This window comes from Dermacentor andersoni, chromosome 6 (genome assembly GCF_023375885.2).
Source record: "Dermacentor andersoni chromosome 6, qqDerAnde1_hic_scaffold, whole genome shotgun sequence".
Classification (NCBI taxonomy): Eukaryota; Metazoa; Arthropoda; class Arachnida; order Ixodida; family Ixodidae; genus Dermacentor; species Dermacentor andersoni.
In genome coordinates, this window is record NC_092819.1 from 109,897,958 (window position 1) to 109,921,105 (window position 23,148).

The window sequence follows — 23,148 nt, forward strand, 5'->3', positions numbered from 1 at the left end:
GCGCTTGTAGTGAAATTCATTCCCATCATTGGTGTACCCGTAGGATACATGATGCGATACGGGGAAAACTGTCAACCCGAGTGTAACAATGCATTATACCATCGGGAGAGGAACACACCGATTCGTGCGCTTGCAGGAAAGGAAATCGTCAAGCTAGCATGGCGTGCGAGATCGCTCTCGCGAAAGCTATATTTGTGAACTACAAGAGGAAGAGACGAGTTCGCAACGAACTCCACGCGAACGCTTCGCGTGTGGCAGCTGAAAAGAAAGTAAACGGGAGGTTTCTTATTTCGCCCGCGCTGCAGTATGTGATCGACGCATCGGACGACGTTCGTGTGCGCTCAGCACTTTGCGCGCTGGGAGGGCGCAGATGAAAAAAGCGACGCAGGAAGAAAGTGCGCGCAGTCAGCAACGAGGAAGTGCCTTCTCGGGGCGGACGTGAGACTATCGGAGCGGACGCGTGTCGGCATTTGCGCGAGCTGCTGCTTTTGATATACGCCGTCGCACCCCCACGCGTTCGGTGGCGTCGCCGCGGACTCGAGCGAGCGAAAATGTGCGCCGACTAAAGAAAGCGACCTCTCCTTTTATCTCCGGGCGAGGGGATAAAATCGTGCAAATCCGCCGCTCGGGCGAACGCTCGCCGCAGCAGAGGAGTGTCCCCCCCCCCCCCCCCCCCTTGGCGAGTCACGTGTCGGCCTCAGGAATGCGAGGCACGCGGGAGGCGGAGCGTGCGTCAATCAAGCGCGTCACGTGACCGCACTGGAATGTCAACAATGTGGAAGGTGGGAGGAGCTTGTACGCCACTCAAACTCCGTCGGCTCCCGGGCGCCTGTTTCATGGATCCCCAAGGAAACTGTTTCTGAAAACGACGACGAATGCGGTGACAACATGTCGCGATGTTTTCGGCCGACGGCCGTGCAGTGTTGCTGTGCTTGAAGTGCTTGCGCGGCGGGGCCGGCCGACCGACGCTCTCGCAGGATACCGTGCCAGCAGCTCTCGGTCCTACGTGTAAATGATCTGCGCCGTGGTCCTTCGGAGACCATGTTTGGAAGTGCAGTGCCGCGCATCGTTGTGACTAGTGCACATTGTGGTGACGGTCGCTGCTCTGGATTACACGTGTCCCGGTAACCACGTAGGTAGGTGTTCGCGTTTTCACGCTCCTGCGCGCTGCCACCGCTGGCGAACGCGCTTTCTTGGTGCCGTCCCGAGCGGCGAGGGCTAGCCAACATGGCGACTGCCGAGGCAGCAAATTGGGGTTGCTTGCCTCTACGCGCGTACGGCCAGGACATGCTGGGGACAGCTATGGGAATGCACGGCTCACGTCGGCACGCTCGATGACCAAGGCGCCGCGCGACGCCGTGCGATCCGATCTCTGCCCGTAAGCGCGAGCACGAGCGATGCGGTGGTGGTGCGTGCCGCGGTCTGCTTCGGGATATCACATTACTGCAGCGCGCTTTTTGCGCGCTGCGATGCTGAATCGAGGCGTTAAACGTTTCCGCAAACCACGGTTTTTATAAGTGCGGTGTTGTTTCGAGTTGGCATGCCGCGTTTCCTTCGACTCGAACGCGGCCCCGGGGCACTCGCTGCCGACCGGCAGAAAGTTTATTCATGCTAAGCCTAACGACGACTCGGTTTCGCTCGGGACGCGCTCGATTCGGTCGCTTCGGGGCTCGTGGCATGCCGCGGATTGTTGGTTTCTTGACACCGTGTCTTCGCCGCAGTTGCGATTGCAGCGTGCCACGACCCAGATCGCCATGTACCGAGTGTGCGGTGTACGCAAGAAGCAGACGCCAGGAAAAACTCAGACGAAACAAAAAGAAGTCGCGTCCTCGCAACAGAGCGCTTGGCTTGACCGCCGCCGAGTGGCTTTTTCCGCGTTGCGCCGCATTCGCGGAAGCTATTTCACGCGGCGTGCCGATGCGAGCGTTTCATCAAACGAGCTCAACGGCAGTTAGCGCCCGCGCCCGGATCATCGATACTCGCGCCCAGTGTGCGAACTGTCAACAACAGCAGGTTGGCCTGAGCACGCGCACTGGCTCCACTGTCCGTGAGTCACGCAGTTGGCTCGGTCGGTTGACGCGCCTTGCTTTGTATGTGCGCGCTTTCCGTAATTTTTCTTTTCACGTTGTATCGTCAGTTTTTACTGTTGTCAGCAGCGGCGAGTCTCCCGCATGAGAGGGTTGTTTACGTCGCGGTCGGCTGTCGGTCGCGCACCGTCAAAACTGAAGCTGGCGTCGTCAGCCTTTTAATAACCTCGTCGAGAATTATCGTGTGCACTTAGAGTGAGCGGCAGCGTGTACTAAAGGGGTGTGCTTCAAAGCGATGGAAAGCTGTGGTGCGTCGCGGGGCCCCGGGAAAAGAAGCAATCGCGCTCGGCCTGGAACGACATCGCGTATCAACGGTTGGCTCTCTCGGGGGCCAGAGAATGCGGGAAAACAGCGAACTACGCGGTCGTTCTCCCCTTTCGTTCTATCGGCGCGTGTCAGCGACTCATCAACGGAGTGTCGGCGATACAGCCGCTGTATTTGCGCTCGGTATGCGCCACGATTCAACAAACCGTATGGTTGTCTCTTGGCTTTGTAAGCTTTGCCACTTGAGCTCGACAGTTCAGCATTCGTCAGCGTTACATGTGCCCAAAATTTGTTAACGGTGATTGAACGTAAGCGGCGCTTGTCACAGTAGAGGATGTGTACTCGCAAACGACGTGATCGAGCTCTCCTAGTAAACTGGGGCGGAATAGGAAGCTTGTATTGGTGTACTAGACGCGTCATAAAATGGGAGAGTTTCGGCGGATCTGTGTTTGTTACAGCACGTAACATTTGTTCAACAGGTTGGGACATATGTGGCTGTTACTTGTGAATCGTAATGCTTTGCATCAGAAAAGAGCGCATTCTGTATTCCCTGCACGCAGTAATACTCTGAGAAAGCAGGTATAGCTTGATTGTTCACTGGGACAGAGAAAATGCTGCTAGCTGTTCTTGTGCAATTACATTACAGTTTTTTTTTTTCAACTCCTGTCATTTAAGCTTGCGAAGTACTTTGTATATTCCTGATTGAGTGTGCACTGTAGGACCATTAGATTATACTGTAACAGTACTTTTGACTGAATATGCCTTCATACTAGATGAAAATAGGCAGAGCAGACAACATGCATAGTGCTGCGTGTCGTCTGCTTGCCTGCGTTCCCGAGCTGTATTATTAATCCTATCCATGCCTTGTTCAAGCTGTGTCTATCTGCACATTTCTGGTAAAAACAGCGAAGGATGAGCTTTGCTTGTCAATGGTACTTTGTATTTTCCAGCTATGCCATAGACGAGCCTAGTTTTGCCTCGGTGCTAGGTGGCGATTATCACATATACAGTGATGAACACTCAACAGCATGTACAGTCGCACACACACATAGATACACTGTAAAGATATTTACAAAGTTTCGTTAAGGCTCGTGGCCTGCAAGAACGTCAGTGAACAGAATGTCAGGCTAACATCTCCAGCATACCATTAAAGCTTGTTTCTCTCTCTCTCGGTGCTTAGTTGTGCTTTTGGTAGATGGCCGCACAAAATCCATGGGATAGTGCAAACGGAAGCAAATTTATTCTTTCTGAGGAGGTAAAACTTGTCGGCAGCTGCAGTTCTTGAAAATGATGTGGCCATTTTTGATCAGAATAATAACATGGCACGGAAGGGGTTAACTATCAAAGTTGTGTTCTAACCTCATTCATACAATCCTTACTGGCTTTTTGTTCCTTGGCTTTTTAGCTTGGAAGTTTTAACATTGAGTCTGCAGCCACTGATCATAACAGCATCTTGTTATTGCATGATTTTTTGTTTGTACTTTCTTATTGAGTGCCTGCAGTATTATGGTGCAGTGAAGACTGGATGTCTTGGCAGGCAGGCAGAATTGCCTGGTTACATGATTGGTGCTGACAAATCAGTTCCTACATGAATCTGCAATGTGGAGAAATTTTCTTGAGAGGAAAAATTGTCGCCCAGGCATTCATGGACTTCTGTGGAACTGATTTGCCATATTCTGTGTTCCTGCGCTTTGAGTTAATTAAAACGTCTTCACCCGGCAATCTGCTGGCCTTCTGTTTAACTCGGATGGTAGAGTGACCATATCAGAATGGCATTGGCCCCAGATTGAATCCTTGGAGCAAGAAGAATTGTTCAATAGAAGCTCATACGAGGTTCAATTTGTAGCCTTATAGCTGCTCTTGGGTGTATGTCAAAATTTCCTTTTCATGCTTATTGCTGTAAGGCGTGACAAGTAGCATCATCAGTGAGCTGAACATTAGTGCTGTAGACAAATTGTATGCAATGCACAGATGACCACCTAGTGGTTATGACGTTCTGCTGCTTAGCATATCATCACAGGTTCAATTTCTGGTGGTGGTAGTCATGTTCTGATTAGGCAGGTATGCATGAAACTCCTGCATATCAGGCACGCTTTCAATAAGTGGTCATAATTAATCTGAAGGTCTCCACAACATGTCCCTTGTAGACCACATAAGCTTGAGGTGCGAAGCCTCACAGGTTTAAATGGCAATGTTTGAGTGTGGCTGGCAAAATATGAATTCTCTTTTTGGAAAGTAGTATTATATTTCTTGTGGGGGAAAATAAAAAAACTGTTTTGTGCAAAGGTACTAGGAAGAGTAATGTTAAGTTGTATTCCTAAGTTACACTTCTAGAGTTAAAAGAAAAAAGAAGAAGCTAGGCCAGAACTTAGCACTGCTAGTTCTCTCTTACACCATCTCGACAGCTGCACATGCATACCTTGCACACGATCATTTATCAAAGTGACGCTTCTATACCTCATACAAGCTTGCGATTTTGTGCACATTGAGACACACTTGCTCAACACACCTCGAGTTACTGGTGAAGTCCGCCTGTAATGCTAAAAGAAAAGAAATGCGTTGAAGAATACGGAATTGGACCTCTGTATTCCATGACAGCAGCCCAATACTCTTAGGATTAGGACACAATCGCATGCATGATTCTCTCGCGCCAAAGTTCCACTTACAAAACAGCTGGCACGCGCTTCATATCCCAGTTTCTTGCATTCTTGGCTCATGACTGCTAGTGCTCTGAGACGCTGTGTTTGACTGTACTGACTTTGGGAGGGGCCCATATTTTTCTTCAGATGGATACCTACAACGTGTGTAAGGTCCGCGTATGATACTGTCGCATTAAAAAGGTTGGTCTTATTGAGGGGCGAGTCTTTGTACGAAAGAGAAAGAAGCAAGAATACAAACCAGCTGGCTGTACTACCTTGAAGTCCTTGCACCAGCTCTTTGTGACATGTATTTTGGCAGCATCTTCAGATTATTTAAATGACTATTGATTGAGACAAATATTGCAGAACATTCTAAAGGAACTACAGACTCGCCCTGGCAAGTTTAAAGCCAGTGGTTTCCGTTCTTCCTGCACTGGAACAAAAAGTTCCATAACAAGGATTCATAAAGATCAGAGTTACCATAGAGCAAATGGCAGTGAGTGAGCTGCTAACTTGCATGTATACAAAAATGGTCGTTTGAAGAGCTTTGACGTGCTCCCTTGAACATTGTTGCACTGTATTTGCATAAGTTGGAATGTAAACAAGTAAAAAATGACAAGGGTGCTTCTTTGAATTTTTAGGTTCTGCTGCGTTCGAGACTATGCCGTGCTTAGAAACTGGTTGCAGGATGATGGCAAGCTGCACTCCCATGTAAATATGTTTAACGGACGGGGTGATCTGTTTATTTTTAAGGCGATTGCTTTGTTTGGCTCTTCCCGCAACTTTGCAGTCTGTGTCTTATGATCCGGTATTGGTTTTCGGACTGGGGCGTCACTCAGAGGTCCCTTGCCTAGGCACCGGGGCATCTAAAACACGGTAGCTGGCCTGTGCTCTACCGGAGCATTGTACTGAGGCAGCTAAGCGGAACCCTGCCATCGTCAGTCTCTTATCGCCGAGAGTTTCCCACGTTTGACCACGAAATTTGCTGCACATCTCTCGTCGTACTGTGGCGCGTTTCTACAAGGTCAAGCATGTTGCATCTTATGATTCAGCACGTTTTAATGCTAAATAAAGGTTCCACTTTCTCTCTAAGATCAACCGTACTGGCTGAGGGACGTGCTTGTCACTCAAACCTCCTGGTGTGTCTGTGGTCGTAATGCACCATTTTGCCTGGCTGGCTCGTGAATGCTTCGCTTACACCGATTCCCGCAGTGCGTGGTGTCTGTATACCTTTGCTGTTTGTGCCTCAAGTTATGCTTGGGTACGTCAGCGCTGTGGAAATTTTATGAGGCACCGTTATGTTTTGCTCAGGGCTCTGCAATTTTGCTTCAAATTTCTACACAATCGTGCATCTAGGCAGTATGTTTCTGCACAGATGCATAATTAGTTCAAATTGTTGCACTTATAGTACGATATTGTGTGGAAAATAATCAATTTGGAATGGGACAAAGCTGTGTTGAAGCCAGCAGGGTGGAGGTTATGTTACTACGTGTACAACCCATTATTCGCATGCTGTCTCAACCACCGTACTCTCACAGACACTATCACCAATGTTCCCTGTAGTAAATTTTGTAGGAAAAATCTATAGTGCAGATGACGAAGGACTGGCAGATTGCAGGCCTGTGGCATCTGCATGTAGACATGTAGAACTCACCTTCTTGTCTGCCTTACCTCAACTGTTGGGGAAAGTTGGGGACCTTTTGGGGAACTGTAATCGACCAGTAAACCTCCTTCAGATGCCGACTGTACCATCACTTTCAGTGTGAGCTACATCACGGGAGCCCATGGCCTAAGGGGCTCCAAGACGGCACAATGGCACCCCACATACGAAAAATTGAAATTAAATACTGGTAATTGGGACGACATTTAATTTTCCAATTTTTCATATGTTGGCGGCGCTGTGCGGTCTTGGAGCTCCTTGGGCCACGAGCGCCTCTGTTGCGGCTCATATTGAGAGTGATGCTACCATTGGCATAAAACGTTAACGCACCTTAGCAAAAGGCTAGATATTTTCCACAGCCTGCCAATTGAAACAACATAGGGCTGTGTGATTTACTGGCAGTGGTCACAGACTGCTTGCAAATTCAATGTTTCCTCTGATCCAGTATTCTGTAAACATTTGATGAGCACTGTGCTATCGTACATACCAAGAGACTGCTTTGGGATGAGAAGTGCAATTGAAAATAATTACGTTTGAAATGCATTGCATATGTCTTATGGCACCTCTGATTGGTCCTGGGATCTAAGATTTCTTAATATGTGCCAAGCATGTTACTATAGATGATGTCTGGTGTACTTGCAGTGAATGCTAGTATGTTGTCATGTAGCACATTCTCCTGGTTAATTGTTTTTTTGTTACAGTGATTTGTTCTCGGTATACTTTCACCATTTTCCAAGCACATCATGCACAAAAGAGTTAGTTCTGTTTCCTCAGCTCAAGCGTTTAAATGTGCATTCATGGGTTGAGTTCATACTGCTGTCCGCAGCAAAACTTAACTGAAAACCTGCAGGATTTTGAATCTGTTCCGCTGCTGCATTTGCTTAGTATGCTGGAAATGCAAGGAATGCTCTAGAACTTAAATTGCAGCACACAAAATTAATTCAATTTTTCCCTTTGGACAGAGTGGCTGAATTTAGTGAAAGCTGGGCCGGGGCTTACTGTGGCCATTTTATTTCAATTTTTTTCCTTTTTGTGCTTTATCAGTGGTTTGAGCAACACACTGCCCTTGTTATCACCAGGATTGGCCAGTTGTGGGCAGTGGTTGATAAGAAAGCCGAACTAAGCAAAAGGAATGTTTGCTTCATATCCACCGAGAAGAGGTCAGGGTTATTAATAACAGAGCTTGCTACTGCGGCTGAGAACAATTGGAATGAAATGACAAGAAGGATAAGAAAAAGAAATGGGTAACGGAAGTCAAACACACATCAACATAAGTCATAAATGTTGTAAGTATTCCAGATTGCTTTAAAAAACAAAACAAGGGACAAATAAAGCGCTCATCCTGTCTTTTGTTCCTTTCCTGTGCGCTTGTGTTTTTTTGCACTTTAAGTCAAACAAGAAAATAACTTTGTTGAAGCGGTGTTTAGCGAGGTGTGCTTACTCATATCTTTTTTTTTTTTCGTCATAATTCGGAGCATCATAGGTTTGACATTTGCACAGCATGTGTTTCATGCCCTCTGATACTTTTCGCTAGGGCACATTGGTCGACTTATCTGCTGCAGTTGCTATGGCGTTGCACAGCTGAGATCGAGGTCACATGCTCTATCCAAGCCGTGGCACTGCATTTCGATGGAGGCAAAATTTTAAAATGCTCTCGTCCTTAGGTTTAAGCGTACGTTGAAGAACCCCAGGTGATCATAATTAATACGGAGTCCTCCACTACAGTGGGCCTCATAATCAGATCATGAGTGCGGCACGTAAAACCCCTGAGTATTAAGTAATTAATTTTAACACTGGTCAACTTAGTTGCTTAATCTTGTGCAGGAACTGTCAGGTGTATGCTGCACAATAAGTCGGTCGCAGAGTGACACTTTCAGCTTGCATGTGTGACTCGTGGTTAACAGTGAACTGGTTATTTGGAGCAGTGGTCTAGGGCATGGTTGATGCATCCAGTGTGGTAACATCGTGTGAGGGATGGTGTCGCGATAAGATTAGATTGGCATGATCAGCATTCAGATTTTTTTTTATGTTGGGAGCTGTGTGCAGACAGGGGTTGTTTGTGGGTTTCCTTGAAAGATTCTGGCATAAGGTTGTCTTGTTCACTGGCCTTCATTCTACCTGCAGCCTTCTGATATAATATTACTGGAGACAGAAATCCTTGCTCCTTACCAAGTTGTTTTTCAACGTAACAGACATCACAACACAGTGTCATCATTGGCTTGTAGTTTCTTCCAATCCGCATCTTCCAATCTGCAGACATGATTGTCATTACAACTTGGAGATATGATTGTGGTTATGATCGTCCTTTTCGGAGGGCCTCACTACTTGCCAGTGGCAATGATTTTAGAGGCTGTTGCCTTCCAGTCGCATGCACTGCCTGCAACGCACAAATAGCAGCAACGTGAGCCGGGCAGTTCCTATGAAATGGCAAACATGAAATAACCACCAAAAGAGTGCCACACAACACTAAAAAAGAGGGGCCAAAAGGAAAAGATGTGCATATTGTAACTGAAATGTCATGGCTCAGATATGCGATAAGAAAGGGGAGGAACGTTGCTTGTGTGTGCTGGTCGAGGCAATGGGAGAGGGCCTGTGTGACAGGATGCCTCCTCTTTCCATTGTTTTGCTGCACTTCGATTGCTTCTATGTCCACTATTACTAAATGCTTTTGAGCAATTATTGCAATGTAATGCTCTCTTAATGATGCTTTACATCTGGTGTATGTAAAACATCTCTTTTTTTTTGGGGGGGGGGAGGACTTTGTGCAGGGCCCTGTAGCATGCATTGAAAGCATGATATATTAGCTTTTTTGGATTCTACACCCATTGGAATGGTGACTGCACTCAGGTGGAAGTTGCAGCATAACTCGTATTTGTCACATTATATGATTAATTAGTCTTATAATCGGGCCCCACTTAGAGTATCATTGAGCATTGGAGTCAACCAGTGGTGACTGTGATAATGTTGGGAATTACTGTATATGTTGCATGCAGTCTGATAAGGCAGTGTTTCTGAATGATGCTACAGCGTGTGCACATTACAATGACTTGATGCGAGCGCATTTTGTGCAATAATGGAACTCCTACACTGGTAGTAGTCAAAGTACAAGACTGAGCTGGAAAGTAAACCTCAGGCGGCTGTTTTTTGTTAGTTCAGCTCCTCCCAGCAGCAAGTTGCGCTTTGTCCGTTTTCATTTCCCTCTAACTTGTCACGTCTATATTTGAATTAAAACAGCAAAGGTTGTCCCTTGTGCTTTCCTTGGCTTCCTTTGGCTGTACTCAGTACGGATGTCACTTGGGCGAGCGATTTGATTGGCATCCCATATGATGTCATCGGGAATACTTGAAGCCTGCCACTTTATTAACCATATCTATAATAGCATATATGAGCATTCGTATACGCATAGCAATCTGCGTACTTCTAAGAACAAATACCCAGATGCAGTAAATGCACATCGTCTGCTAAAGCTGTTGTCTGTGCACATGCATATTGTGCACGCATGTATGCGAAGGAGTAAAGACTTTCTTTGGAAAAGATGGGCTTTGGAGGAAAATGAGGGGTGAGAAAGAACACAACAAAGGTTAGCAATAGTACAGTGGCGACGGCAGCCAATTGGACGTGGAGCAATTCTTGCGTGAATGCACAAACAGTACCAGTGCTGTACCACACTCATCTTGCAGTGCAGCTGTGAGCAACTGCATGCTGCACGGGAACTTTATTTTGAGGCCACCATCACTACAGTAACGAGAAAAACTGCATTGGAAAGAGATGCTGGAACAGTCTGTTCAAATCAAGTGGAAGTGAAACATGCCTTATCTTCCAAGCACGTTTTATCACGACGGGTTGCTTTGCACAAGCGAAAACATAATATGTGCTGACACATGCTAATGCTTCAGGCACGGTACCATAACACAGCACTGAGCAAGATGAGGTGCGTCTGCACTGTTGTGAATTCATTAATTCCACTGGCATTCACTTGGTAATGCATGAGCTTTTTGGAATAATTGAAAGTTCATGACGGACATATAAAAAGAATGAAAGAGAGAAGTCATCCAAAAGGTAATGGTGAACTCTATAAAACGCCCACTTTTTATTGGACTTGCTAAATTGGTGCACATTGCACGCACACCCTCGCAATTTTTTCATAATATTGTGCGAGCGTTGGCCGCACGGCATATCAGTGGCTTATAATAGTGAGAAGCGGCATAATCTGTGGCAGTATGCACAAGCCCACAAGGTGCTCTCCGGTGCGAGCATTGTCTGCTATGCTGTTCACGTCAGGAGCACAGATGACTTACCAGGATTATCTTTGCAGTCCTGTTTGCGAAAAACCGGTGTAAAAATGGGTGACTGAGTGAATAAACTTTATCGAAACCAGCAAGACGTGGTGGCTGGGCCTAGGCCTCCCACGTGGGGATGTCGAGGTGTTGCCTCTCCACCGCCTCGCAGGCTTGCTGGGTTGTCAAGGTTGGAGCTACTCAGGGCAGTGTGCCATCTCGACGAGAGGGTCGTGAGGCTAGTGTTGGGGTATTGTTGTGTACGGTCCCAAAGCACATGTAGAAATGTGGCTGGCTGTGTCTTGCAGATATGCCACGTGGGATTGGGGTAATTGTCTGGGTAGATCTTGTTGTAATGGTGTAACGAGGGTTAAATATTGGTTTGTAGCAGGTGGAAAGTTGTAGCCTGCACTTAGGATAGATTGTTGTGTGGGCCGGGGAAGGCTCTATGCTCTAAGTAGAAGGATTTCACAAGATCATTGTAGTGTGTCAGGTGATCCCTACCGAGGGGGACAGCCTCCGCGTCTCCCACAAGGTTAACTAGCCCTCGCGCTAGGGAGTGGGTAACCTCGTTGAGGTTGGGGAGGTGCGGGTGAATGGCGCCTACATGAGCTGGGAACCAGATGAGTGTAGCCTGATGGTCGGTTGGGCAGGGTGCTTGTTGCAAGATGCGCGAGGCTTGGTGTGACATACCGTTGATATAGTTGATAATGGTGGAGCGGGAGTCAGAAACGATCGCACGGCATGTTAGGTCTAGTGTGGCATAGGTGGAGATTAAAATTTCTTATGTGCGACCCACTTAACGCCTTTTTTTCCCCGATTTACTGGAATCCACGCATGCACCAGGGAATAAAGATTAAAAAGGAAACTTGTGAGCACGTGCAAAACATTGTCATTAAAAAAAAAAGAAGCAGAAGCGATTATTGCAGATACCTGAAGCTGCATGGCCTAGCCGGTGTGCAGTGGGGCCTCGTGGATAACAAAGGCTGCACTCCCTATATGCACAGTGCAGCACATGGCATTCGAACTGAGAGAGAATTGCTTTGCGTGCTCGCACATATTGTCACTGATGTTGCCGCTTACCGCCCTTATAAGGTGCTGATATGTTGTGCCATCAACACTCCCGCAATATTATTAAAAAATTGCAAGGGTTTATTCATGCAGAAATCAAGTGTGAACAACAAATTTCAAAGTACAACGCCTTTCACTAGCAATAACTCGAGGGCACATCTTGCACCACTGCTTATTTGGTTGCCAAAGATGATATAGTTGTCACACTAAGTGTACAGGCTGTAATCACGCCGACATTATGTGAATTGGCTAAAGCAGGAATTAAAAAGTGCTTTTAATTAGGCTTAACTCATTCATATTTCTATTGTTCACGGCTGTACTGCTTGCCAATGGATGCACTGTGGACAGTGCATAAGGTGTCTGCTGATTCGTGAAAGCTTCACATTGCGCAGGAGAGCATTGTCTAGAAATTAAGTGTTATTATACGCATTCCAGTGGTTTGTTCTCAATATCTTCTAAACTTATCAACAAGTTGGAGCTCGATAGAGTGCATATGAGAGCAGTTCATTCTCATTTAGTTACGAGGATTAATGAATTACTGGCATCTGGGGAATTTTTTTTTATATTTGTCAAGACTGCTTATTTTTGCATTTGTTGTTTTTTATTATTTTCTCTTTTCCACAGTGACCATGTTCACCATAACCATGCAGCACCGTGATCGCATGTTAAATAGAGTATGGCTGCATTGCCATCGTTGCAGTAACCATAGTGTACGCAGATTGCTTTTAGCTTGTATGCTCAATTTAATGGATGCTGAAAATGGATTTTGATCAAATTAAGAAGTACTGGTAGTCAGTGTGTAGAAAGAACTTCCCTGCATATAATGTCACACACTAAGAGGCCTTTAACAACAACAAAAAAGAACTCTCAAGTATGTAAAGAAAGCTTACTTCACAATCCTCAAATTTTGCGTGTAGCATTTGTGGAATGCTTTCTTTTTTTTTTTCATTGAGTCAGCTATCTTACAAACTTTGTGTATACAGTTAGTTGTGGAAGCCAAATGTTCCTTTAATCTGGCCCGACAGATTTGCATGACTTACAAGAAAAAGGGTCATCATCATTGCTGTCATCATAGTTTTGAATCAAGAAGGTTCTGAGAAACAAATGATATGCTGGGCTTGCAGCACTAGATCAGAGCTTTTATTGATTGATGGAGTTTGACATTCCAGAGTAACGTTGGGGTCCTGAGGGAAGCCATACTGGATGCCTGTGGATTAGTTTTGAACACTTGAGGTCCGTTAACATGCAAGTACAGTGCATGTTTGCATTTCACCCCCATCGACATGCGATCGTTTTGGCTGATAATGGACCCGCACCTATGACCTCGTGCTGAGCAAATAAAAGCTGTTACTCACTGAACCACTGCAGCAGGTGTCAGAGCTTTTCACTTGGACGTGTTGTACTTGTGCTATTTCATGTATTGAAATACAGGCAATTGAGAGTCTAAGCTTAACATCAGTTTTGTGTTTCCCCCACCGTGTGGGATTACTGTGGTCCAGGTTCGGAGGCAAAGGTTTGGGGCCACGGATGTTGAGCAGCCAGCTACGCAGTGATGCCACATTGCACTTTCAAGTAATCGCATGTAAGAGATTCCCTTTTCCATTATCATTTCAGTCTGTCCTGGTATATGCTGATTGATTGAGTGTTGGGTGTCTGGCGTCCCAGAGTAAAGCAGCAGTTACGACAGATGCTTTAATAAAAGGCTTCATATTAATTTTTGACCACCTCCGGCTAATGTGCTGTCGAAGCTTGGCACAACACAAATTATCATATTATTTTTGCCCCCCGATGGAATGCAGTAGTGGCAGGGAGTTTTAACACATGACCTTGTGCTCAGCAGCAGGGGTCCAGGGCTACCAAACGTGTTACCATTGCACAATTTACATGACTTTCCGGCACACGATGATTTTACAGGCATCAGAGTACACTTTAAGGTAAACATTGTAATCTGCCTAGGCTTTACATTCGTACAGCTGTGCTTTGTTCGGTAATGTAAATGCAAGAACATGTGCCATTATTTTCGATTCAGATGAGTATCGAATGCTTCATCCATCAGAAAAAGTCATGTGGAAGTGTGCCTTTAGTGCTGTCATGCTTGTGGCACAAGTGCTGCTTCAAAATGTGTACCACGTGGCCGTGTTTGCGGTTATGGGACTGCTTCCATGGTGTGCCTCTCTGAGGCTCGCTAGACTGGAACTCGACAAGAGTCTGTGCCACGTTGCCCCCAATATGTCAAGGGAGGGAGCTGATAAAAGCCGGTTGTCTGAGGAGATGGAGGATCTGGCACTTATCACATGGCAACTTGGGTGATCCCCACTGCCTCTGAGGGTCAGCAGGACTGTTAAGCGTCATGCTGGTTTGTTCGTGGCGTAGTCATGGTAAGGAACACTGAACAACAGCTGATGCTCCAAAGTTAAGGGGACAGTGTCATTCAGTGTCTGCCTGGCTTATGAAAATCCATGTGACTGTGGTGAAATGCTACTAAGGAACCCATATTGGGTGTACTAAAATAAAGAAAACTGAGCATTTGGGCAAGCATTTGGGGAAATATTTGTCCTAATCTGTAGATTGTATTCTGCAACTCTGCCTCTCCCGATCAGCTACTAGCCATTCAGGATAATCAGGAGGCCAGCGGCAGGCTGAGAGAGCATGCGCTGTTAAACTCTATAATTTCGCTGCGCCAATTCTTTGCAAGTTGGGGACTTTGGGCATGTTCACAGCTACTAAACCTTGCAGTTTTGCGCTTGTGCTGTATGGCTCACTTTTTCGAAGCAGTGCAGTCTGTTTAGCCTTGCATGTGGCAGTTCAGCCACGTGCGCTTTCATGCATGACTTCTCATGTGCCACTTCCCGTCCAAGGGAACCATCAGTTAGCTTGTGCAAAATTGGGTGACGCGCCTGCACACAAAATCTTGTTTCTTTCGCATACAATCTTCTTTCCGGCATGCCACAAAGTCTTGCAGTCGAGTCACTTGAATGTGCCAACAAAGGTAGCCAACAAAATGAATATTTAGTTTTCATTATGGTGCACATATTTCTTCCCAGAAAACTTCATGTGCCCTTCAGTCGGGACATTTTGCAGTTGCGAAATACACCTGAATTAAGGGTGCTTGAAAATTATGGTTTTATAGGGGTACATTGCATTGGCAGTTAATGACAAACCACATATTCAAGCTAATTCTATTAATCTTCAGAGAGCTTAATTGACTAATTCAAACAACTAAATGTTTTGGATCATCTTGGCTCAGCTGTGCCATTTGTTTTTGAGATAGCGGGCTCTTCAGTAGCCAAACTTCCCATGTTGTTAAAGTTAATATTTAACAAAAACACCATTCAATGACTTCCCTATATGCACCATCCCCAAATTGATTATTTTTAGTGAGGCATGCTAACCCCCCTAGTTTGCTGCTTGAGTGCATTTAACAAGATAAGCTTGTCCCGTCTCATTCAGCAGGCATATTAGTTCTCAACAGATAACATGATGACTTAGTGGTTCAGTGCCTCACATTAAGCACCATTTCATAATGGTGATAGTGCGTCAAAGGATGTCACTGAGGCAGTGTCAAGAACACATGAGAAATTTCTTAACCCGCTGCTTCTAGCATCTCTCGTCTTTATCACAGCTTTGATTTTAATGGGTGTCTTGCAGTTGGCTGTTGACTGGACTCATGCCTATGTTGCTCTGTGTTCAATTAAGCAGAATGAACTTCGCTTTCCTCATAGATCAAGGCTTATGCGCAGGATTTTTTGCTTGTGAGGTTAGGTGGCGATATTGCAGTACACCCGAAGCATGGCCTTTGAGATCATGTGTACCACACTGTTGCACTGCAGTCTTAACCTTTTGAAGGTCGATTTCTTTCGCCATATGCATCTGTCCATGGTAAATTTTTTTTATTGCAGGTTCCAATTCTTCTTAGGGAGTTATTTCGAAAAAAATTTACCATAATTTTTTTAGGGTGACCGTAAAGTGAGAAAAAATATTTTGCGTTGGTATATATGTACTCTTCATTTCTGAATAACAACAATAAAAAAGGAAATAAACTCATTAGAATGAAAATTTTGAGACAATCTTATACACATAGTTCAAGGCTTTGAAAATACGCGCACGAAAATATTTTGCAACTCTCACCTGTTCCTGCTCTTACACTAATATCTATGTCCATAGTGTAATCAAACTGCGTAGGCGCGTGCACTCAAGAAAACTGTGTGGTTGTGTGCCCGTCAAAAAAGCAAAAAGTGTGACAAACATCCGCTAATCTTCATCTTATCGCCAACCAGAGGCAATTAGCTTTTGTGAGAGCCCCCCCCCCCCCAAGAAAAAAGCAATGGAAACGCATGCACGGCGACATCCTTCCTATGCGCACCCTTCTGAGCACTAAAAGAGCGAGAAACAAGCGGTAGCCCTTTGAGCGATTAGTAACAAGATAGCCATCAGTTTTGCAAGTGCAAGAAGCCAAAACCGCACGCGGAACAAAACCCAAACTGCCTCCAGCGCGCATGCCAATGCGCAAGCGGCGGTATATAGACGCGCGGGAGCAAACTAGCTCTAAAACAAACCATGCAACGAAAACTGTGAGAGGGAGGTACGCGAAAAAAATTCCCTGTATTCCCACATAGTGGCAGCACATGATAACAAAGAAAAAGTTAGGAAATTGGTGCGCTTTTTAAATGTACAGATGGTGCCGTAAATATACGACATTGACACTTTTGAACTTGTTCGCGGCTCCATGTATTTATGTCATTGACCCTCAAAGGGTTAATGGGCCTTGAAAAACCTGATAACTTTGCTGCTGGGTTATGGAGTATGACAACACTTCATAAAAACAGTGCTTATATATTGACTTCCTGATTTCTTGTTACTACAATGATTTTTTGTTCCATTTCTTATGTCCCATTGGTTTCCATTACTTTCAGTGAAATGTTGGCATGCGAGTGAGAAGGGGGAAGGGAATGTGGCACTACTGCCTATTCAGCTTTTGTCTGTTTGTAGTAGTGCTAAGCTTAAGTTCAGCTCTTAGCACACCAAGAAAAACAATAGTTATGATGCAATATATGCTGAGGTTACAACGTTCAGGTATGTACCGAATCTTTCGTAATATTTCTGCTTGTGCTGGTACACGCGAACAACATTGTGCTATACGGTATCACTGGCTACAGTCGCAAAGCTGCTTGGAAATACAGCATTTTCTCAGATCCCGTGGTTTCAATACTTTTGAGACTGACCATAAGCATGTTCGAGAACTTCGGCCACTGTGTATACGTGTCAGCTTAACCATTTTAGCGGAGTACTAGGATGTACCAGTGAAAAGCAGCACTTGTGGTCACCTGTGGTGACACCATGCTCAGCTGCGCTGCTGTGTACTCTGCTCTTATAAAGGTTTCTGCAATGATTTGGATATTCTAATCCTACATGTTTTGCTGCAAGGACATTTCACACAACAAAACAGTGCTTCCGCACATTCTGGTTCGAATCAGGTAGCGCCTACATATAACCAGGTATTGCCTCTGCATATCTGCATTGCGAAGGGCTGTTACGTAACTCTCACCTGTGCTATTTATGAGTTAATACGCTTCAGCAAGAATTTTAGTCAAGAGCAGATGACTCTCGCTAAAGTACACGCAAAGACATGTCCTTGAATTGCATGCTCAATCGTTTCCAGGTTCTTTCCAACAGTAGATGTACAACTCAACATTGATGCATAATAGTGCACATATGGATTATCTGTGTGCCGTCTTCAACGTTTACGTGCTTGCTTATTGTTCTGTGCAGCAGTCAGTGAATATATCTTCTTTTCAAAATGCCCCACAGTGCAGAGTGGTTGCAGGAAAAGACAAGGCACATTAGAATACAGAAGAATGAATGAATGAATGAATAAAGACCTTATTTTAAGGACGGCTCTAAAACATGCGCAGTTACACATACTGTGTGAGAGAAAAGCAAGCAAAGGAGTTTCACAATTGGCTCGATGTGGTGTAAATGCAAGGACAACAGTCATCACATTCACAAATCGTCAATCATTCTGAAGGAACATGTGCTCTCTGCAGATGCGTCTGCAGGGAAGACATTCTATTCTGAAACACTTATGCCATGAACTTTCCAGAGAAAATCTTATGCATTCCTCAAGGTGGCTTGTGCCTTCATTTGTTATCTTTTTCTCTGAGAGAAATATTTGAGTTCCTTGCATTCAATCGCCTGATAACTGTCCTTATAGTGTGTTTGTTTCTTATTGACGTGAGGAAAATAGTGTGCCTTGTCGAGATGCAGCTTTAGGAATAGTTCATATTGTGCGCCGCTGTTGCATGTACTGCTGAGAAACAAGTGCTTGCTGCTTGGAAGGTAATTAGAGTGGTAGTGATCATTTAATTAAATTTGCAGAAAATTGAACAGCTTTGGTTTCTAGCTGATTAGACATCCGCTTTAGAATGTCACCAATTTGTTACAATATAAAAAAAGAAATTGTGTTCTTGTTGCTTTGCATTTGCTGCATACAAGCAGCATTTAATGCTTACTTTAGGTGTGGGATAGTTTAGATGTCGCCTTGTGGCACCAGTTAATTTTATTTGTTGAAAAGTTCCACACATTGCTTACATGTTCAGCACCATTAAATGTGCACAGAACAGATTAACAGTTCTTACTTTTCGGTTTTATTGAGCTCACACTTTGTGGACTGCACACCTGAAATCTGTCAAAAGCAATGTCTTAAATGGGTACAAAACCATGCATGTCATCTGTTCCATACTTTGAGGACATCTAATACCCTCGGGTATTTGTTTGGATGTAAATAATTACTGTTACAAACAAAAAATGTCAATCCACAACATGGACACATACTGGCACTGCAGGCAAAGAATTAAGGGTGCAGATATAATCAGAAACACCTCAAAATATATGCAAAATGTTTTCAACCACATTAATAAATGCAGGAGCATTTTTTTTTTTTGCCTCCACCTACCTACTTAGCTGGATCTGAGAGTTTCTGGCCTCTGGACAGTGCTAAGGTACAGTGAATCAGAAGGGGGCAGAGCAGCTCGGGCAGGCAGCAGCACTGCAGTGGCTCCTTCTTGCATGTGGTTGCCTATTGCCTGGCTTGAAAGCGCTTTTTAGGTGCTGTTTTGCCCGCTTTCTCTGAATTATCGTGAAAGAAGGTAAAGCCCAGACCATATGTATGCTTGTAGACTCGCGCAAGCTCGTGTCTGCGCGCCTGGCAAGTAATGGTGGTTTGCACCCGCAAAGACGCGCGACAGCGTGTGCTCATTGGCCTCACTTATAGATGCCTTGGAAGATGCCACTCCGTACTTTGTTATTGATAGTGTTTCAAAACGCTTCAGTATCTATAAGCATAATTGTTATCTTTTTAGAGCTGTTAGACCAGCACAAAAAGGAACGATTATGCACTTTTTTGCATGATATAAATCTGCTTCGCTGAGAGCTGAATGTACCGTGCCGTAGCTGCGTAGCCAGGTGCGCCAACGCAAGGCAGCCTAAGCGCACGATAATAGACTAGCTGTTCACTGAGATCGCGCCATGTTTCGATGTGTACGAAGTGAAGCGTGGTGCCGCACTGTCTGTCGTTGCAATGGGCCCGTGGATGCGAGCTTGCGCACATTCACAAGCGTACGTGTGGTCTGGACTTTAGGCGTACAGACACGGACACAAGAGAAGAGAACCAGGCAACTCAAACACCAACTCAGTTGGTGTTTGTGTTGTCTGGTTCTCTTGTGTCCGTTTCTGTATGCCTTACTTTCTTTCGTTATGAATCCCTACCATCTAGCTTAACTTTCGGTGGTTTATACTCTGAATGTCTGCTGCTTTTGAATTTGTGAACATTTCAATTCTCATCAGCAGCAACAAGAACAGTTGATTCTGTACAACATTATTCGTTTATGCAGTTTTTTCTTTCCAAGGCATTACCTAATGTGCTGTTGAAAGGTGTGCCAAGGAGGAGAGAACAAGCATAGAATGTAACTAACTGCCTAATTTAAACTTCTGCCCTACCGGCTCTTGTTTGTGTCCCCATAGTCTATGATTCCTGTATAGTGAGCATTTAGTTAAGATTGCACAGACCATGAGCTTGTGCCCCTTTTATGAGGAGGAATAAACATTACCTCGTAAGCTGCTTGCCAAAGCATGGTCACCGTAAATACCACAATTAGCTGCTTTGCAATTTCACCAAAGCTGCCATTTGGCTTCTGGCGTCACTGTTCATCTAGTACTCTCATTCTGTTTATTCTACTTAATTTGAGGGTGCAACATGATTTCTAGAGCTGAATTTCAGTGACTTATGCAGAATAAATGGCTTCTGTGGGCCTCTGCACACAAAGAAGCCATGCACATTTTCGTGCTACTTGCTCATTTTCTTGGCATGCACATTTTCTCTGCTGCTTTTCAATTGATGAGCATTTCGGCTTGCATCAGCAGCGACGAGTATGGCTGGTTCTGTTATCTTCCAAGGCGTCACCTATAATGTGCTGTTGAAAGGTGTGCCAATGAGAACACACATATAATGTGACTGTTTAATTTAAACTTAATTTTGATGTTGCGGGGACTAGCTGAGTTTAATTACCCTGTCACTTGACTGCGATTGTGTACGATCTGAATCTGCTCACTTGCGATCGTATATACTGTTGTCTGCGCCCTCAAGCTCTATGAGCTAAACAAACTTGATCCTGATTGCTGAACGTGTAGGAGTGTTCATTTTCTATAGTGTTGAAGAAAGTTCATTCGGACGGGATTAATTTCTGACTGAAAGTGCCCATGTTCTTGACAGCGTGGCCAGAGGACAGACGCGCTATAGTTATTCAGATGCTGCTTGTGCATCTGGGACAAAAAACAAAACGCGTTTTATTTTCTGACCCTAAGCAGAGAATACAAACTAAATAAACGAAGTGCTTCGGGCAAAAATCTAAACCAAATTTCCTATGCGCGCCTAGCATATACATGCATCACAGTAAATGTAAGTGTTTCATCTGCTTTTTTTTTCAAGAGTGGTCGATCCAGTGATGCCGCCAGAGCCACGCGGAAAGTGCTGCCCGCTGCACTGCTCCTTCTAGTAAACTGTAGCTAGGGCCTCGTAGATTGTGCCAAAATGTTGTCTTACGTGTGCATATTGTGCGTGCCTAAAAAACATTTTGTGGTGGTGCTTCTGCTATGGTTCCCACGATGATGGTGTTCTTGTAGAGTCTTCAATGAAATACTCTCACATTGATGTTCAGAGATAGATGGGTTCTACTGTAAATTTTTTATCAGTGAGTCCACTTTTATGTGTTGCAATTGTACACACAGTACCCTAGATGTAGCGGGCAAAGACACCGCAGGAGGCAGCAGCAAGGCAAGACTAAAAAGGAACAATAAAGTCAGTGTCGTTTTGGAAATAATGGCGGTGTCCACAGACAGTTAAATCAACACACTCGAAAGGTATATAGCAGGCCAACCAAACTTGCCTTTAACGCTTGGCATCTGAAAACATTGTGGCACATTTTGACGCAAGTTCAGCGAGATTGTGATGTAACTCGTGTAACATTTGTAAGTAATACTCTCTGACTTTCATCTTGCAATAGTCGGAAATATTTAAAGGATAAATTACTCCTACTGTTTATTGGTTTGATTGCCAGTTGGAGGAACTCACAAGCCGTAATGGTATGGCACTTTTCGAAGTGAGATGTTAACCTGCTTCTGACAGAAAATGATGCAAACCAGCTGATGTTTGTCAAAATGAATGTGCATATCTGTTGCTTAGCATTGCAGAAATGTTGCCCAAAGATATGCACATCAAAAAGAAAAGCATCAGGTGTATTATAGTTTCTAGATTTCCTTGCCCAATACGCCCAAGAAATCTAAACTCAGTTGATCATCAAATGTTCACTAATTTGTATTTATGTTTAACAAACGCCCTCGAGATCGAATAGACGTGACAATGACAGTTATGATAGGCATTATTGCAGGGATGGAAGTGCTGTGCCAATTGCTCCAAGTTGTGCGAAAACACTAATTTTTAGTGAAGTCGCCAAATTTAGCTGGATGTGTGTGTTCAGTGGCAACCACACAGCCATAGTCATGTGCTGGCTAGAGTTTAGACCTGCAATCCAAGCCTAAGCAATCCGCTTCAGCATTGGAGTCTTTTGAGTGTGGGTGTGTTTGGTGACATAGTTCTAACTTGGCCACAAGAAAATAAAAACCGTTTTGTGCTATACAATGCATTATGAATGTTGTGTATAAGTGTTACGGTGTTTGCTTATATGCGGACTGCCTAAAGGTGATTTGAACTGACGCTCATTTCGCGGATCAGCCAGGAAAGACGCGCTGAACAAATAAGTCATACAGTCTGCTTAGCAGGTAGTGCTCAGCAGGTTTGCCGTGTCCAGGGAAAAGAGGGTCCTGGGTTGAGCCAATGCCAAGTGCTTTGACCTTTATGGCCCCTCCGCGGAGGCAACACACCTCTTTGGCTTCCGCTTCACGTAGTCAGCACTCCCGGACTGACCAACCCGGGGGAGATTGGCGGTCACCTTTTCCTGCCCCCCTCTGCAACCTTTTTCTTTCTCTTACTTTTACATCTTTCCTGTCTCCTGTTCGCTTCTCAACATTTCTGAATTTTCCGATGGCAAGGGTTAACCTTGTGTAGTATATCCAGTCTCGGGTATATATATTATGTTATAGAGGCGGTGCATAGCTGGCATCTGCAGGTATCCTCCAAACCTTGTTTCCAACCCTTGTTGGGCTTGGTGGTGGGTGGCTACCACTGCTGCCGAATTTTGATATGTTGTGTTAGAAGCTTTCCCCTGCCTTCCAGGTCGGCCTCTGAAAAGAGGCTGCACGAGAGGTACTTCCACCTTTCCAATTCACATTCCGAGTAAATCAATGCATAGTCATACATTATCATGCCTTGCATAATGAAGGAAACGCTCCAATGCAGCAGCTGTCCCCTTTCTTGGTGGCGAAATTCCTCAAAGAAAAAATAGGAGAAGACTACAAAGCCTATAAAATGACAAGTGGAGACATTCTCCTCGAACTGAAGAAGAAAGAACAGTTGCAAAAACTCTCCAATCTCACCGCCATTGGTGACATCAAAGTCATGATCTCACCACACCAGTCACTAAACACAAGCATGGGCATGATCTCAGAAGAAGACTTCTTTAACTTAAGAGGAAGCTTTA

The 23,148-nt window shown here is 44.9% G+C and overlaps 1 protein-coding gene across 2 annotated transcripts in view; it reads left to right on the top strand.

The window, feature by feature from the left end:
* The first annotated feature begins 692 nt into the window (after positions 1-692).
* The window catches only part of wts (serine/threonine-protein kinase warts), a 109,868-nt gene continuing 87,412 nt past the window's right edge, over positions 693-23,148 (top strand). Inside the window, exons 1-2 of one of the 2 annotated variants that reach the window (XM_050171017.3) lie at positions 693-1,136; positions 13,498-13,580. The gene's annotated coding sequence lies outside the window, so the exon portion shown is untranslated. The remainder of the gene's footprint in view (positions 1,137-13,497; positions 13,581-23,148) is intronic. The other variant, XM_050171018.3, reaches the window with a different exon arrangement.